Genomic DNA, 18,587 nt, shown 5'->3' on the forward strand with positions numbered 1-18,587 from the left:
ACTTTGATGAATTTAGAACCTGACTAAAGTGGTCAAAAGCTCATTCTACCTGTCCAAAATCCCAGCTCTTACTGGCTGTGTGACTCTGGGCAAGTCACTTAACCTCTCTGTGCTTTGGTTCTCTCCTGTAAAGTGGTACCAGCCTCGTACGGTAGGGGACAATAATGGTACCAGCCTCGTAGGGTTCTTTGAAGGTTACACGAATCGATCCCTAAGTGCTGCCTGGCACAGAGGAAATGCAGTATAAATGCTAGTTCTTCTTCCACCAAGCCTCACACATATCAAGGGCTTGAAGACCTTTTTCGGGTAAAAACCTCGTATTCTCAAGAAGGAAACAGGGTGGTTTGGCTCTCAGAGCCTGAGGACGTGCCTTCTCCTGGAAGTCATGCCCCCTTCCACAGCCCACATAATTTGCTTAGGAAGTGGGTGTGGCAACCCCCAAATCCTCTGCAGACTCATCCGTGGCTGAGAGCCTGGCATCTTGCCAGCTGGGTCTTGGGACCCGAGAGCTTGGATGGGAACCTGCAGTGCTGGGAGGCATGTGTGTGGGATGTCGGGTGAGAGGCAAAGAGAATGTCTTACTTAAGACTCTTTTAGTGGCCAGTAATGGGAACCGCCGGAGTCAGTTTAAGTCAAAAAAGTGACTTTGAGAGAAGGAAAGGAGATACACCATGGAGCTCAGGACGGCAGGGACTCTGGTCCTGGGTCTCTAGTAGGACAGGCACTAAGGACCAGGGGCTGTGGGGCCGTCCCTCCTTTCTGCTCCTCTCTGGTTGTGCGTTCTGTTTTCCTCCCTGCAGCCTGCTTTATCCCTCACAGAGCGCCTCACTCAGGTTCTCCACCAGGCAGAGGTTCCCTGTAGTTTTGGAACCCCTGCCAGACACCTGGGAGAGTGGATCTGCTTGGCCCAGCTTGGCCTGGCTGTTCACCTCTGGTCCTATCAGCTGTGGCCAATTGTGGCGGCCCCAGTCCTGCCCTGGGGCATGCCATCTGGGCGGACACTGGAAATATGCCCACTTCTGGGAGAGCACACCAGAGGCAGAGCAGGGCACAGATGTGAAAAAACCAACCCGTTTAGGCACATCAAACCCAAGGAGGATATTTATTTTCTTTAGAGACAAGGGCTATAAGGGACTTATAATATTCATTAAAAAAAAATGATAGCTCCATTTCTGGGCTCCACTCTTGGACACAGCCAGGCTTCAGTGAATCCAACATTTGGTGTTTTCTCTCCAGGACTTGGCTAAACACCTTGGCAGTGAGCTTGTGTACAAACATAAATCATGGGGGTGTGCCTGGGCTCTGCACCCAAGAAGCTCATGGATCCTGGGGCTGTGCAACACCCCAGAGATCCCCTTGAGCCATCCTCGGCGCCTGTCCTTGTCTAGAACCCCCTCCCAGTGACAATAAGGCTCGATTCAGAATTTGGACCCCCAGGGCCCCAGCACCACCAACTGCTGTCCGAGGTGGGTAGTGAGCTAAGTGCTGGGGAGTTAGGCTCAGGGGTCTGCCATCTTTGTGTGGAGAGCAGGATCCTTTCCCCCAGCATGAGCTGTTCTCCTGGCCAAGCCAGGCCCATATGCTCCCTCAGTCCCGCGGCAGGAGGCAGGGTGATCGATTTGGATAAACCAAGATCTATCCCCTAATCCACCAGGAAGGACATTCTAGAGAAGAGGGCTGCCCCCTACCTGTATGTGTACTATCTTTTTTTTTTTTAATTTTATATATTTATTTATTTCTGGCTGTGTTGGGTCTTCGTTTCTGTGCGAGGGCTTTCTCTAGTTGCAGCAAGCGGGGGCCACTCTTCATTGCGGTGTGTGGGCCTCTCACTATCGCGGCCTCGCTTGTTGCGGAGCACAGGCTCCAGACGCGCAGGCTCAGTAGTTGTGGCTCATGGGCCTAGTCACTCCACGGCATGTGGGATCTTCCCAGACCAGGACTCGAACCCGTGTCCCCTGCATTGGCGGGCAGATTCTCAACCACTGCGCCACCAGGGAAGCCCCTGTATGTGTACTTTTAAGTCACCTTTCTCTGAGTCACTTTGAGGCAAAGCGGGGTATTGCAGTGGAGAGCAGCAGCATCTGGGTACCCTAGGAACATCTTGGGTGTTATCTTCGTGCTTTCTCGGACAGGTCACTGGAGGCTGGGCTTTAGGGTTGAGCCTTCCCTTGCTGCTGCTGTCTGCCTTCTGTTCTCCGGCTTCCGAGCTGGAAGGGCTGCCGCTGCTGTGCAAAGCTGCTTGTTTTCTGAGCCTGGCTCTGTGCAGGAGATGGGCCATTGCGCTTCAGTGCTCTTCCTCAGGACGTGGGCACTGCCCCTTCCCACCAGCCCCTGGTTCCCTTGACTCTGCTGGATGCATCCTGGCTGCTATGCAGGGCCGGGGACCCGGGCACATCGTCAGACAGTGCTGGGGCTGCGGCTGTGGAGCCCTGGCCTGGATCAGTTGGGTGCCCCAGATGTCCCAGCAACCTCTATGCTGAGATGCCTGTGCTGCTGGTGGGGAGAGGAGGTTTGCCAGCTGGTGAATGGCTGTGAAGCCCTGCCTGAGGCACACGGGTGGTAGAGGCACTCATCCAGCTTGAGTAAAGGGTCCAGAGAGCATGGGAGGTGTAGGATGAAATGACCCAAGCTGGGGCCTCCAGGTCAAGGGCTGCCCAGGCTCTGCCAATGGGAAGTTGCTGCTAGGGGGCAAGGCTGCAGACTCTGGCGCCTGATGCCTCTACTTGGCAGACAGGAGCAGCCCTTACCCTTCCCCTGGCCCTGGAGACCCTGCTTTGAGGCTGTTTGAGTTCCCAGCACAAGGTAACATCCCAACAGGGTGATGGCAGCATGGGGTGGGCGAAACACCACAGACCTGGGAATCAGAGGCCTGAGGTCAACCCCTTCTATTGGCTGGGTGACCTTGGGCAAGCTGTTTAACCTTCCTGCACCTCATTTCTTAACTGTACAGTGGAAGTAATTATCCTGATTTTGACTTCATAGGGTTCTCGCGAGGATCAAGGGAGATGATGCATGTGAAGGCAGTTTGTGAACAACTCTCAGGGTGACAAGGTCATTGGCAGCACACTGCAACCACGTTGTCTGAAGCCGCTTCCTGCTGCAGCAACGTGGGCCAGGAGAAGTGCAGCCTAAGGGCAGAAAGGAGGCGGGTGGCCGGGAAGTGAATTGTGTGGACCCTCCCCAGGGCTTTGCACGCCTCGAGGCCCCTCCCCCTCCAAAGGTCTGGATGGGGCAGGGAGAGGGGCTAAGTGATTGTGTAATGGCCACATCTGTCAGCCCTGGCCAAATGGTTTTTCCAGGAGTCAGCCAGCTAATGGCCCTGCAGCCGGGAGAGAGCTTCTCCTAAGTAGAGCACTTTATCTACCCGAGAACATAAGAGCAGCGTGGCCCCAGGCCACCAGGACTCAAAGAACAGCTGCTCTGCCTGCAACCTTGAATTAGCACACTGTCCCCATTGGCTTGCCTCGCACCTGCTGCCAGAGGCCAGTCTGCAGGTGGCAGCTGAGGTAGCCAGTAAGGGGGCACAGGAGGCCAGCTGAGGGTGTCACCAGATCTGGCCTTGAATCCAGGACCCTGTACCACCCGCTGTCAGTGGGACCTTGGCAAGTCCCTTGTTGTCTCCAAGCCTCAGTGTCCACATCTGTACAATGGAAGCAGTGAGGCTTAGCTGTCGGGGCACTGTGCCTAGCACATGAGGGTGACTGCTGCCCAGGAGGGCCGTGAGCTCTCCCAGGTGATGATGATGACAAAGAGGGAGGAACAACCCTATGGGCCGAGGGAGAAGCCCCTGTAGGTTGAGGGGACCCAAGAGTGCGGTGAAATGGTGCACCCAGCGTGCAGTGCAGACAGGCCTTGTTTTCACCTGAGTCTTGTGGGAAGGCATGAAAGTCCTGTGTACAGAGGTCCAGCTGCAACTTATACCTTATAAAGTGGGTTCTGTCTCTGGAGAGCTACAAAATATCACCAGTTCTCCAAATATTGGATACATAATTTTTAAAGTCTTTTTATTTTGGAATACTTTTAGACTCATATGCAAGTTGCAAAAATAGTACAAAGTTTCCTTGTCCATGTCACCATTTCCTCCAAAGATAATGTTGACATAACCCTAGTACTATGATCAAAACCAGGAAATTGACATTGGGACAATACTATTAACTAAACTACAGACCTGATTTGGGTTTTACCAGTTTTTACATGTGTTCATTTTTTTATGTAGGAGGATAGAGACATTTTATCACTTGCATGTTTTCGTGTAACCATCTCCCACAATCAGGATACAGAACTCACCATCACCTCTAAGAGACTCTCCCCCAACCCTAAGCCTGGCAACCACTGGTCTGTTCGCCATCGTTTCAAGGATGTTATATACCTGGGATCATAGAGTGACTACATGCTTTTTAAACATCAAGGGTTCAACATGATGTGCTAGTCATCATGATTTAAAACATTAACTACAGAGAGTAAACATTAACTATATACAACATAACTTCTAAGGGGCTCTGTCAGATAACCATCAGTACAGTGACATTTATGAGCCAGAGGAAATTTATTTTTATTTTTTATTGTGGTTAAGTACACACAACATAAAATTTATCATCTTAACCATTTTAAGTGTACAGTTCAGTAGTGTTAAGTATATTCACATATTCTTAACATATACTGTGCAAACAGCCTGCAGAAGTTTTTCATTTTGCACAACTGAGACTCTACCCATTCATCAACCCCCCATTTCCCTCTCCACCCAGCCCCTGGCAACCACCATTCTACTTTCTGTTTCTATGAGTTTGACTACTCTAAGTATCTCTTACAAGTGGAATCATGCAGTAGTTATCCTTTTGTAACTGGCTTATTTTACTTAGCATAATTTCTTCAAAGTTCATCCACGTTATAGGTCAGTTCTTTCCTTTTTAAGGCTGAATATTATTCCATTGTATGTATACACATACCATATCTTGTTTATCCATTCATCCATCAATGGTCACTTGGGTTGCTTCCACTTTTTGGCTATTGTGAATATTGCTGCTATGAACATGGGTGTGAAAATGTCTCTTCGAGACCCTGCTTTCAGTTCTTTTGAGTACATACACAGAAGTGGGATTGTTGTATCATATGGTAGTTTTAACTTTTTGAAGAGCCACCATATCGTTTCCCACAGTGGCTACACCATATTACATTCCCACCAACAATGCACTGGGCTTCCAATTTCTCCACATCCTCACCAGCATTTGTTTTGTTTAATTGATAGTGGCCATCCTAATGGGTGTGAGGTGGTATCTCATTGTGGTTTTGATTTACATTTCCCTAATGATTAGTGATGTTGAATATCTTTTCATGTGTCTGTTGAACATCTTTTAATGTGAAAAAGCCTTGCTGATGGGGGTTCTGGAAAGCACTGAGTAGGAGAATGTAAAGTTGACTTTGGTGATGTTTTATTCACTTTTTGGAATAACTTGTCAAGAGGAGATGAAATGCCAGCCTGTTTGTCTTGGCCAAGAAATCTGTGGCAAGGTATAAGCATAACATATGGGTGCATGAATTTTCTCTGCATTTGGATCATTGTATTACAACCTACAATCACACGGTAAGAAAAAAACAGAAACGGGGTAAATTATATCTTCTCCCCATTTCCAACCTTCCCTCCTCTGGTTTCTCTGTGTAGAGATGCCCTCTAATATTTGGTTCTTCATATCTGTCCAGAGATATTAATATGTACATATCTCTCTTGTCATATAAATAGTAGCATATCACACACACTGTTTGGTCTTTGCTTTTTTCTCTTAAATACGTATTTTGGGGAGCATTCCATATTAGTGTGTGTGGTTCTGCTTCTGGAATGTTCTTCTGAAGCTAATTCTCAATCCACATGCCTGCATTTCCTCCACCGGTGCACTTAGCCTCTAGAAGCTTCCCTCCATGTTTTCTCCCAGCATTTGGCCAATGCACTTCAACTGGCTTATTCCTTACACAGAGGAACACCCAGCGCCCAGACTGGTCCAATGAACATCAGTGTGAAAACAGAGTGTTGGTGGTGGCAGTGTGCCTAATTATTTTGATCATTTCCTGCTTTAGTTCCACTTAGCGACTGACGTCCTCCATTACACTTTATTTTTTTTTTTTAAAAAGATAATAAAAACCAATAGTCCATATAACACAAACACTGCTGTATGGATAAATATGTGGATACTAAATTCTTGACTATTTAGCTTAAAATGTCCATTCATCAGCTGATGTTCCAAAGTCTTACCTTGGGCACAAGAAATTTGATTTAGAGGCTGCAGTATAATGGATAGAAATTCTGCCTGTGGGAAAGTTGATGTCTTCATGGCAAGAGTTAATGTAGTCCCAAGTGAGAAGAGCAAAGCCGGGGAGGACTGGGGTGGAGGGAGAGGAGTGGGGAACACAGGCTGAGGGCAGGCAGGAGGGCCCTTGTGAGCCAGGGTGAGCTCTACCCCATAGGTGATGCAGGGCAGTATCGGAATATCAAGGGCTGTTGGGTTGACTTTGTCTTTTACTGTAAAAGTAATGATCATTAATGGATACCGTCTATGTGCCAGGCATTCTATAAGATGCTTCTCACATATTATTTCTTTTTTTCTTTTTTTTATAAATTTATTTATTTTATTTTTGGCTGCATTGGGTCTTCATTGCTGTGTGCAGGCTTTCTCTACTTGTGGTGAGTGGGGTCTACTCTTCGTTGCGGTGTGCGGCCTTCTCATTGTGGTGGTTTCTCTTGCTGCGGAGCACGGGCTCTAGGCACGTGGGCTTCAGTAGTTGTGGCTCGTGGGCCCTAGAGCGCAGGCTCAGTAGTTGTGGCACACGGGCTTAGTTGCTCTGAGGCATGTGGGATCTTCCCGGACCAGGGCTCAAACCCATGTCCCCTGCATTCTTAACCACTTCCCTGGTGGCAGGTGGATTCTTAACCACTGTGCCACCAGGGAAGTCCCTCACATATTATTTCTGATGCTAACATAAATTTACTATTGTTTTTCCCACTTTCCATCTGAAAAAAGTGAGGCTCAGAAGGTTTAAGTGACTTATCCAGAGTGAAACAGCTAGTTGTTTTAAGCTGATAAATTTGGGGATAATTTATTATATAATAATAGGAGGGGAGACAATAAAACATGGAATGGAGGAGCTGGACCCAGATGTGAGTTGGCAGTAGGAATTGAGTGAGTTGTACCTGTCCCCAGGAGTGGGAGAAACAGAGAGCATGACTTCCCTTGCATCATGTGACAGCCTCACCAGTCTCAGGGAGCGGATATCAGTTAGAGCTCAATGCCAAGGTTGAAGGATGGCAGGAGACTTTATTGGGGTGGGGGAGGCCGGGGTCCCCTTTCCTTTCATTATCTACTGAGCTCAATGTCTATTTTATTAATAATACATGCCTGGTGGTGATGTCTGTGAACGAATGTTTGTCTCCCAAGTCTAATTGTTCTGTCGGGCAGCCCTCCTGTAGATTTATCATTCTGTCTCTCCTCTTTATGTAGTAGCTTTATGGCCAGTGATTAGTAATGGCATCAGTTGGAGTCACTCTTTATGGGGAAGATTCCTCTCGTTTACTGGTGGGATGAACTTGCAATGAGGGGGTTGGTGTGTGCAGGAGCCTATCCCCCGCTTGGCTCTCCTCACCCAGCAGCCCAGGTCCCCTGGTGCCCCTACCACCTTGGGCTGCCTCCCCTCCTGGCTGGGCCTCAGACACCCCCGCAGACTGAGCTCTGCCTCATCGTCCTCCAGAGGGCCCAGGGAAGCGAGTGTGTGAACTCTTCATGCTTTATTCTCTCCCTTCCCCCACTTAGGGAAACTTAGGATCCTGCCACCCTCTGAGCATCCCTCTCTGCCCTTCCCCCGGCACCATCTCCTGACCCCACATTCTTAGGAGACTTCTGAAGTTGGAGAGAGGTGCTATAGCAGACCTGGGGCTGAGGGTCGTTCGCTGACGCAGCCCCACACTCTAAGGTTGCTCACTGCCTGACCCACAATTGCTGCCCGCCCAACCTGGGTCCCAGCAATGGAGCTTTCTAACTTTGAGTGAACCTGACCTTCTGTTGCAGTGTCCCTTAATGACAGCTCTGCCTCTGGGCATTGCCTGAAGCCTACAGAACCCAAGGCTAGGGCCCAAGTTGTGGGGCTCTCACCCCCAGTATAACTCGCCTAGGCGCAGTGTATCTTTCCGGAGGTACCTGTTCCCTGTCTGACTGCTGAGAGCTAAACGGGCCATCAGTTGAGCCCCTCCTGTTCTTATGAAGGTGTGTGGGGAGCTGCAGGGGTGAGGCAGGTTGGCAGCGAGTGGTGTGTGGCGAGGAGCTCGTTTCTGTGGGTGGATGGAACTACGTCTGCGTGTGAGGCGAGTTGAGGAGCCAGGCAAGGATGCCCCAGGCTGGCTTCCGAGCTGGTTTCAAGTGACCCTTTCAGGACCCCTCCCCACCCCTCCCACACCCGTGCAAGCTGGACAGCATGGCTGGGCTCTCCCTTGAGGATCCAAGGCGTTGGCGAAGCAGCTCTTGTAGTGGGCTTCGCAGGTGCACAGACCTGGGGTTCGGATCCCAGCTCCACTCCGTATGTGCCCTGAGCTGTTTGGCCTTGGGTTTTTCTTCGGCACAATGGAGATAATAATAACCTACCTGAAAGGGGCTCACCAGGCTTCTGAACAGTGAGCCCAGCCCTTCGAAATAAGGAGGGCTGGCTGGCCGGATCTTGGCACCCGCGAGGTTTCCCTTGCTGCTTGACCAGCCGCTTCCTCCACTCTGAGCCTGAGGGATACTTCTCCTTTAACCCAAACAGAGATACTCCCATCTTCCTCTGTTCTCTCTAGCACAATGGAGCACAGAGGAGACCAGCTGGAAGGTTCCACTGTTTTGGTGATCTCTTGCTGAGTGACAAATTACCTTAAAATTAGTGGCTTAAGACCCTGATGCTTTATTACATCTCATGGATTCAGTGGGTCAGGAAGTTGAGGACAGCTTGGCTGGTGGCTCTGGCTCTGGATTTTTCATGCAGTTGCCCTGGGACAGGGGCTGGGGCCGGAAGGACCTGCCTCTTTCCCCGTGATTGACGTCAGGCAAACCCCTTGGCTTAGGAAGACCTGCTCTCGCCACAGGCGTTCCGAATGACTGCGTGGCCTGACTGCGTGGCCTCCACCAGCCGGCCGGGGGCCGGGTGCCAGCAGGCACACAGCTTCATCCTGGGGCCCTACAGAGGGTACTGAACCTCCTCTCTGGCCGGTCCATGGGCAGGAGCAGTGACGAGAAGCTCTTATTCCTCTGTCCTTCTGACAGTTCCCCCACAGAAGTCCTGGCCTTCCTTTTTCCACCTGGCTCTGACCGAGACCTTCCCACCTTGCCCAGGCCTGGCTGGCTGCAGGTCCTGCTGGCCTGTGAAGCTGCCCTGGTCTCTTCTTGGGTTGCAAGGGGCCTAGGACCTTGCTTTGTGGTTGGAGGTCTACCTCCTGATGCTAAGCCACACTCCTGTCTGTTACTTCCTGTGTGCATTTGGGAGCCTTATCATTTCCCTCAGCCCTGTCCCTCCTGGTGTGAAGGCTTGGGACAGGCTCTGACAGCTCTCTCCTCTCCAGTCATCCTAACTGGGTCCATGCGGCCAGGCCAGGGGTCCAAGCATCCATGACTTTCCACCCTCCCTCTCTCCCTCCCTCCCTCCCTTCCTTCCTTCCTTCTCTTTTCAACACATGTTCACTGAGCACCTATTATGTTCTAGGTGCTTTGAATACAGCAGAGATTAAAATAGACAGAGATCCCTGCCCTGTGGCTTATATTATCATAGGGGAAAGAGACAATAAATATTATACATGATTTAATCCTAAATTACACGGTGTGTTAGCAGGTGACAAAACTGTGGAAAAAGTAACAAAGAAGAATAGAGGAGGGGGCTGGCATGGGGGGGGAGGTAGGCACATTTCAGCACTAAGTGGGGTAATCAGAGTAGGCTTGGGCCAGAAGTTGCAATAGGAGAGAAGCCTTGAAGGAGGGGAATGAAGGAGCCAAGTGGATGTCTGGTGAAGAACATTCTCAGCAAAAGAAACAGCCAGTGCAGCCAGTGCAAATGCCCTGAGGTCGCAGCATCAGAGGAACAGCAGGAGGCCAGTGTGCCAGGTAGGATGTAGGAGTAACTGGAGACAAAGCCAGAGAGTGACAGTGAGGGCTGGGAGGCCTCGTGGATGGGAGAGAGGGCTGGGTAGGAGCCTGAATCCCTCTGGTCCTCAGCTTTTCTCACACCAGGTGCCTCAAAGTCCACGGCCTGTTCCGGGAGCCTGGGCAGAGCATCAGCCCCCATCCCTCAGTGGGCACTTCTCACAGAGAGAGTGGGGAGGTTCGCCCCACGGCCCGTGCTCGAGCCCTGGACCCTGTCCCTGACGCAGGGCTCTCTGGCCGGGCCACCAGTTGGGCAGCATCTCCGGTCCTGCCTCAGGAGCAAGGGCACCCCGCCAGGCTTGCTTCTAGGATTCTGGTCTTGGACACGGCACAAGGAGGGAGGGAGCAAACTTTTTCCAATGACGCTGCATTCGCTTTGTCAACCAAATTCAATTCCCCTTCAGTCCCTCAGTCTAGGAATGACCCTTTTGTAAACTTGGGCCTGAACTGCAGCTGCAGCAGAATCAGGGGTTGTCCCCCAGGGGCCGCGAGGCCCGGCATTCCTGGAGGGTTTCCTCTCGAAGCTTTTTCAGGCCCGCTTGGGGAGAGGAAGCCCGCCAGCAGTGACATCCTCAGCGCTCAGGAATGGAAGCTGTGGGTGCGGTGAGCAGGACCTCTCAGCCAGCCTCGAGCTGTTTGTTGCCAAGCTCTCTGAGTCTGCGGCGAGACCACCCCCAGACCTCTGCCAAACACTGAGGGACTGTGGTCGAGGGAACCAGGCTGATGAGCACGGAGTGGGTGCTGGGCAGTGGGCTAAGTGCTTTCTGCATACTAAAGCACCTAATCTTCATTACCATCATAGGAGGCTGGGATTAGAATGATGTCCATTTTACAGATGAAGATACTGAAGCTCAGAGTGGCCTGCTCAATCACTGAATGTGAAACGGCACCCCCATGGCCACAAAATAAAAATGAGAGATGATCACCCATGATCTCTAAAGCTTGTTTTTCAGTACGCCTAAGAAGCCCCAGATGAGGAAGCAGCTTGCTAACGACTTTCCTCCAGCCCACTCGCGCAGAAGCACTGAGGGACTAGACAACCCACCAGTGGACTTTGGACGTCACAGGCCACAAATCCATGGCATGTGACACACAGAACCTCCCGAATGTGCACATGCGGCCCTTGAAGAGACGGGAAAGACAGTCACGCCTGCGCAGAGGACTCTTGAAACTTCCCTTTACCCCTCCACCAAGCATTTCTTAGCTCGGACACCCTCCTATTCCCTACTTCCTCAATATGTACCCCACTCAAAAAGCTGATCGGAGACACAGATCTGAGCTTCGCCTCTTGTCTCCTTGCTTGGCCTCCCTGCAATAAAGCCTCTTCTCTCTGCAAAAGACTGTTGCCTCAGTGTTTGGTCTTTCTGTTGTACAGCGGGCCATGAACCCACTTGTTCAGTTACCAGTGGACCAGTGGGCATGTGAATCCAGGCAGCCTGATTCCGGGCCTGGGCCTTAGCTCCGGACGGGCGAGGGCCTTTTCTCAGCAATGCCTGTGAGGTGCCTCTGTGGGGTTGGGGAGAGGAGGTGGTTTACTCCTCTGACATGCCTGGGTGGCAGGTCTTTAGGGCTCCCTTTCCTGGGGAGGGGGTGGAAGCAGGTGGCCTCTACCTTCTCTCAGATCCCTTGACTGAGGAAGGCCAGATAAATACAGCCCCACATGACATCTTGACTCGATCTCATGAGGGACGTTAAGCCATTCCCACAGTCCTGACCCACGATATCATGAGAAGATAAAGTTTTGTTTTGTTAAGCCATTAAGTTTTTTTTTTTTTAAAGTTATTAAGTTTTGTGGTATTTGGTTACACAGTAATAGATAACTAATACAGTGTTTGTACCAAGTTATATTCTCACAAGTAGTGTATGAGAATTTCCATTGCTCTGTATCCTTGTTAACACTTGGGATTGTCAGAATTTATAATTTTGCCAATCTGTTGGGTAGGTAATGCTACCCATTATCCATTTCATTGTGACTTTAATTTGCTCCCTGTACTCTCGAGCTCTGTTATTAGATACATACACATTTAGGATTGTTATGTCTTCTTGATTAATTGGCTCCTTCATCATAATGAAATGTTTCTATTTATTCCTTGTTCTAATTTGATATCAGTTACTATTTTCTAAAAAAATTATTTTTATTCTTCTATGACTTGATTTTAGTCCTGTGAACATTTAGCCAGTAAGAGTCATCTGTGTTTCTATGCATAAAGTTTATTCACGCTTCTTGCCATATGATATTCAATTGTAGGAATAGTCCATATTTTATATTCCAATTACTCTACTGACTTATAATTTATTTTGTTTTACCTTAATTTTTGCAATTATGATCAGCTTCTGAAAACTTCTTTTGTACTAAGAGAATACAGTGTTTTCCAATGTCCTTGGAGGGACACATCCAATGTTTCCAATGTCCTTGGAAGGACACATCTCTTCTGGTTTGCTGGAGTAGCTGCTCAAGCAGCAGAGAGAAGGGAGTTGCACTGAGAGTTATTTTAGACCAGGGCCATCAACATGAGCTCAGATTTACTCAGAAAAACCCTTTCTCTTAGCATCTTCTGCCAACAGCCTGGAGGATTCAGATTAGATTCAAGTATGTGGTAGACATTTTTGGAGGGGATAGCATATGACTTCTTCCTTCCTCCCTCCTGGCTTCTGGTGGCTTCTGCCCTGCCCCCTCTCCCCCTTGCCATGCAGAGTATAAGAGGGAAAGGTCTCCCCTGGGGCTGGACATGTTATCAGAAAAGATAACATGGTCAGTGTTCCTTTAACAAATGTGCTTAGCTGGGGTCAACTACTTTTAAGTTTTTGAAGCCTCAAGAACATAGTCAGAGGAAACTGTTGGAACTTTTGGCAACATGAAAATCTTAGTGGCTGATTTGACTTCCCAACAACCTTCAGAGTCACCCTGTTTCAAAAACTCATAGAGAAATTAACTGAGATGTGAAGATGTCAAACAGTGTCTCCTCTAGAATTTTCTAAAGCTCTTCCATGCTTGATAATATTCAAATCCTACTTAGAGAGTTAAACCTGGATGTGTGGACACCTTAGGTGGTGATGTTATTTACCTTTTAGAGCCATTTTTTTTCTTGTGATAATATTTATTTCTCCATCTATGGAACTGTAGACACTTTGAGGGGAGATGAGAAGAGAGATAACCGGCTCAATTTATCCTCCTTGTCCTAAAGGAGAGCACCCTTGATTTTTCTTAGGTGACTTAAGGGTTAAAACCCCATCAGTACTAACCTGGCCTTACCACTTGGCAGTCAAACATGATGAAATACTTCAGAAGACTGTGGTCTGATGCCGAGTCCTCCCTGTGTCAGTAAATAGAATTCAGGTACACTCACCACTTTCACTTAATACAACTTGTCTAATGTCCTCATCATTTTATCATCACAAGACCAAATAATAATTTGGTTCTAACTTGGGTTTTGGATATTATTGTGAGTCCTGGGTAACCCTTTTGGCCTCCTTCTGTTGGCAGGCCTGGAATTTCTCATCAAAGAACATTAGTTAAGTGTGAATGTTGACTTATGGGTTACATCGTGGAACATCTGTTCCTGGGCCTTGGGTGCCTGAGACCCCATTTGTGGGGCTACAGCCTCCGCAGCTGCACACCTCACAGGATCAGGGGAGCAGAGTGCCTGCTCTGGTGTGGGACTGGCTTAACTCATCTAGTTAGTATTAACAACTAGTTTGGAAAGTGAGGAAATAAGGTCAAAACGACATCGATTTCTTCTCCCAAAAGATTCTTTTTAGAATTTAGAATACGAATTCCATGGAATTCAGTGATGTTTACCTATGGCCTACCTTGGGCCTGGCACCATATTAGCTGCTGGGGATGCAGTGAGGACAGGCAAGATCCCTCCCTCCGAAAGTGAGCATTGAGGGGGCGAGGAAGACAAACAGTTAAACAGACAATTACAACACGGGCTGGGATGGGAGAAACACAGCATGCTGGTGGACTTGGAAAGTGAGGTGCATGGCCAGGAGTTAGGGCATCAGGGGTGTCCTTCTAGAGAAGATGGGGTCTAAGGTAGAGCACCTTAAGGCACGCAGGAGTGGGCAGGAGCAGGCTGGTGGGGAGGGGAGGGCCCAGAGGGTCCAGGGAGAAGGTGAGCGTGGAGAGGGTAGGGAGGCTGGGGGAAGGAGAGGGCTGCAGTCACCTGTTGCTGGGTAAGTTTGAAACTTAGTGGCTTAAAATGACAGCAATCACTTTGTTATCTGTCACGGCTTTGTGGGTCAGGAATCTGGGAATGGCTTGGTAGGTGGCTCTGTCTTGGGCAGCCAGAAGCTGGAGCTGGAACAGGAGGGGGCGGATCTCTTCCCCTCTCTCTGTATCGTCTCAGGGCCTCTCCAGGCCATCTCCACGTGGGCCAGGGTGGGCTTCTCCATAGCAGAGTGAACCAGGGTACGTGGACTGCCCTGTGGTAGCTGAGGACTCCCAGGGCACTCGTTCCAGGGGACCGATGGAAGTGGCATGGCGCCTTCTGACTTGACCTTGGACTTGCACACCGACTCCACTCTGCGGGGCACAGCCGGTGGGTGAGAGGACACAGACCCCGTCTCTTGTGGAGGAGTCAAAGAGCGTGCAGAGGGGCTGGAAATGGCCCACTTGGTCAACTCAAAGAAGCTTGAGTTGGTGGGAGTCCAAAGGAGCTGTAGGAACAGGCAGGAGATGAGGCCGGAGAGGATGGGGGTCCCCAGCATGTGGCAGCCTTGCACGCCCTTCTCTGGAGCCTGACTCTTTGCTGGGGTGAGCAGGGAGCCCTGGGGTGTTAGGTGGGGCCTTGGGCTACCCTGAGGGGAGTGGTGTTTTGGAATCACGAGAGTGTGGATCTGAGCAGGCCCACCGACCATGATCCCGAACCCTGCACCTCTGTCTCCAGGAGAAGACGGAGACCAGTCTGTGCTTGGCCACACCAGGGGCAGCGTTTTCTTTAACCTCCAACCCTGTGCTGGGGCCTCAGGGTGAATGGGATGTCTGTGCTGGTCAAAAGGCTTTTTTTGTTCTGTTTTTTAAATTGTGCCAAAATTTGCACACCGTAAGATTTACCATTTTAACCATTTAAAGTGTACATTAAGTACATTCACCACCATCCAACTCTAGACGTTTTTGACCTTCCCCAACTGGAACTCTGCACCCATTAAATATCAACTCCCCACCCCCTCTGCCCTCAGTTCCTGGCAACCAGCATTCTACTTTCTGTCTCTATGAGTTTGGCTACTCAGTGCCTCATAAAAGTGGGATCATACAGTACTTATCCTTCTGTGACTGGCTCACTGCACTCAGCATAATGTCCTCAAGGTTAATCCATGTCGTAGCATGTGTCAGAATTTTCTTCCTTTTAAAGGCTGAATGATATTCAATTGCGTGCATATACCACATTTTGTTTGTTCATTTGTTGATTGACATTTGAGTTGCTTCCACCTTGTGGATAATGTGAATAATGCTGCTATGAATGTGGGTATGCAAATATCTCTTTGAACTCTGGCTTTCAGTTCTTTTGTATATATACCTAGGAATGGAATTTTCAGATTACATGGTAATTCTGTTTAACTTTTTGAGGACCTGCCATCCCGTTTTTCACAGCAGCTGCACTATTTTACATTCTCACCAGTAATGCATAAAGATTCCACTTTCTCCACATCCTCACCAACACCTGTTTTCTGTTTTTTTTTTTTTTTTTTAATTTGTATAGTAGCCATCCTAATGGGTATGAGGTGACACCTCATTATGGTTTTTTTGATTTGAACATCTCTAGTGATATTGAACATTGGTCAAAAGGTTTCCATCAGAAGGTATCCACCCTCTGGGAAGTCAGCAAACTTGGCAGGGGAGGGGTGGTTAACATGTGTGGATCAGGACAGATGGGGAGGCCCCTTGAAATCACACTGCCCCATACAGTGGGTCACCTGGCTGGACGGAGGGCCCTCAGATATATACCTAACACAGGTACACGACAGGCTACCAGTGCAAGGAAGAGCAGAGATGGGGGCTCCACTTATGGCAATGATGTGGAAGGACCACACAAGATAATTGTGTCCAGTGTCAGGGTGTTTGTTATCTGGGCCAAAATGCTTTCCACATATATAGAATTTGGGTTTTGCCCAGAGCTCCTCTTATACATGAAATCATTTCCCTCATATGTTTCACTCACATGGCCATCCCCTGTGTAGACTTTGGATTCATGACATTGGCATGCTGGAGCCCCACATAGAGCCTGGGGTCCCAAAAGCTGGCATTAGGCCCCTTTTGACATCGGCATCCATCCCTACCTTGGGAGAGGGGTCATTGGCTTCTATTGAACATCTCCAGTGACAGGGAGCTTAGCTCTCCCCAAGCCACTTGCGCCACGTGGAGACAGCTGTAGTCATTAGAGATGCATTTCTCATAGTCAGTGTGAATCAGCATCCCTGCAACTCTCCCACCCAGACGTGTAAGTTTCTCTTCCCTCCCATGGTGATATTGAGAGACATGAAGATATCGATTTGTTTCCCCTAAATCTTCTCCTTTCCAGGCCAAACAGGAGCTGCTAGTACTTCTCAAAGTTTAATGTGCAAACAAATCACTGGGGAATCTTTTGAAAATGCAGATGGAGATTCTGGATTTCTAACAAGTTCCCTGGTGATGTGGAGGTTGCTGGTTTATGGACCACACTTAGAGATGCATGACTGGGGGCTCAAGTGCCCGCCTGGAAGTGAGAGAGACCTGAGTTCCTGTGTGGGCCCCTCACTCGGTGACTGTTGACTGTGGGAAGTTACTCCACATCTCAGTGCCTTTGCTTATTTACAGTAACATGAAGCTAATGAGGGTACCTCTCATAGGTTTGTAGTGAGGTCTGAGATCAGGCTCAAATCTCCCCATTCAGGGGCTGGCACAGCCTGTGTGATGGACAGTGTAAGCTCTTGGCCATTTTCCGTTGAGCAGCCCCAGGACCTTTGATCGTTCCCTCGAGGTGTTCTGTGTTTATGTCCCCTCCCCAGGAGACACTTGGAAGGGCCATAGCTCATAGTAAAGGGCCAGTCCACTAAACAGAAGGTGTAGGCGTGGTCTTTACCTACAGTTTCCACAAACAATATGTTCGCAATTCTTACCACTATCCTACTAAACACAATGACAGAAACAGTGGTTTTTCTGGGCAACTCAGATGAGTGAAATTTCAATTCAGAAGTTGAAGGACATATCAGCAAAGGTCTATCCTGCCAGGCTACACTGGTTCTATGCTCGTGATGATTAGAACTGCTAAAGAACAATTAGCTAAACCAATACACTTTGATATGGCAAGACAGATCTATTAGTATTTAATACATGTCACTTTTGTTTGATAGACAGATTAAAGGTGGGGAAATTCTTGTTTCTTCACAAGCTGATGCACCACTTTGTGTTTCCTGGCTCAGCTCAGGTGTCATTCCTGCAGGAAAGCCCTTTTTCCCTCCAGGATATGAGTCAGATGCTCTTCAGACCACCCTATTACATCCCTTACCATGTGGGACTGTAATTGTCTTTCTTTGTTAGATTTTAATTCCCTGGGTACAGAGATCAGATCTTATTATCATGGTATCTTTGGTGCCCAGTGTAGCGCCTGGCACAGCGCAGGGACTCTGAAAATGTTTGTGAAGGGAGGGAGGAAAGAAGAGAGAAAAAAAGAGGGTAGGAGGGAGGAAGTGGGGTCGGGGGGAGGAGGAAGGAAGGAGGCAGAAATGACTCCCCCCAACCCCAAACAGAAAGAAACAGAAAGAAACTCATTTGCAAATGAGTTGGTCTTCAGTGACTTTTGTCCCCTGGAGGCATTATCTGCTTTTTAGGGATTTAGGTACTTTGCTGTAAGTGATGGAAGCCTTCCCTCTAGCTGACTTGCTGGAGAGCCAGGTGTCCAAGGAATCCTTACTCTAGATTTGTGGGTGGATGCTGCATTCTGCCAGATGCCCTGTTCCTCTTTTACACTCACAGGAGCAAAGAGGACTGGGGAGTTGATCTTGATCTCCAAATATCTACCTTTATGCTTTTAGCTCCTTCAATATCCTTGCTCATATTGCTTCTAAGACAGAAGATGACTGGTCCCCAAACATAAACTCCTCTTATGTAAAGTATATTTTTCCTTGTGGTTACTGTAACTATGGTTATTTTTTAACTGGGGGACTCTTTTTTTGTTAGGTAATTCTTTTCCTGGGCCCTGAGAATTTTGAAATGAGATATTATCTTTCTTATTTGAGTAAGATGAAAACAGGTGAAAGGATGCTTGGTGATTTGGTGGCAGAGCCAAGGTCCCAACTCGCTTCACTGTCATCCCAGTGAGTGACTCGTGCGAACCAGATCTCTCAGACAATGGCCTCCCTGAATTCTTGGCTAACTATCCAGCTGACTCACCAGGTGTAGACAAGCTATGCCAAGGCTGGGGGACTTGTGTAGCATTTTCAGAATGAAATTAAGGTGTGGCT

This window comes from Balaenoptera musculus, chromosome 16 (genome assembly GCF_009873245.2).
Source record: "Balaenoptera musculus isolate JJ_BM4_2016_0621 chromosome 16, mBalMus1.pri.v3, whole genome shotgun sequence".
Taxonomy (NCBI): Eukaryota; Metazoa; Chordata; class Mammalia; order Artiodactyla; family Balaenopteridae; genus Balaenoptera; species Balaenoptera musculus.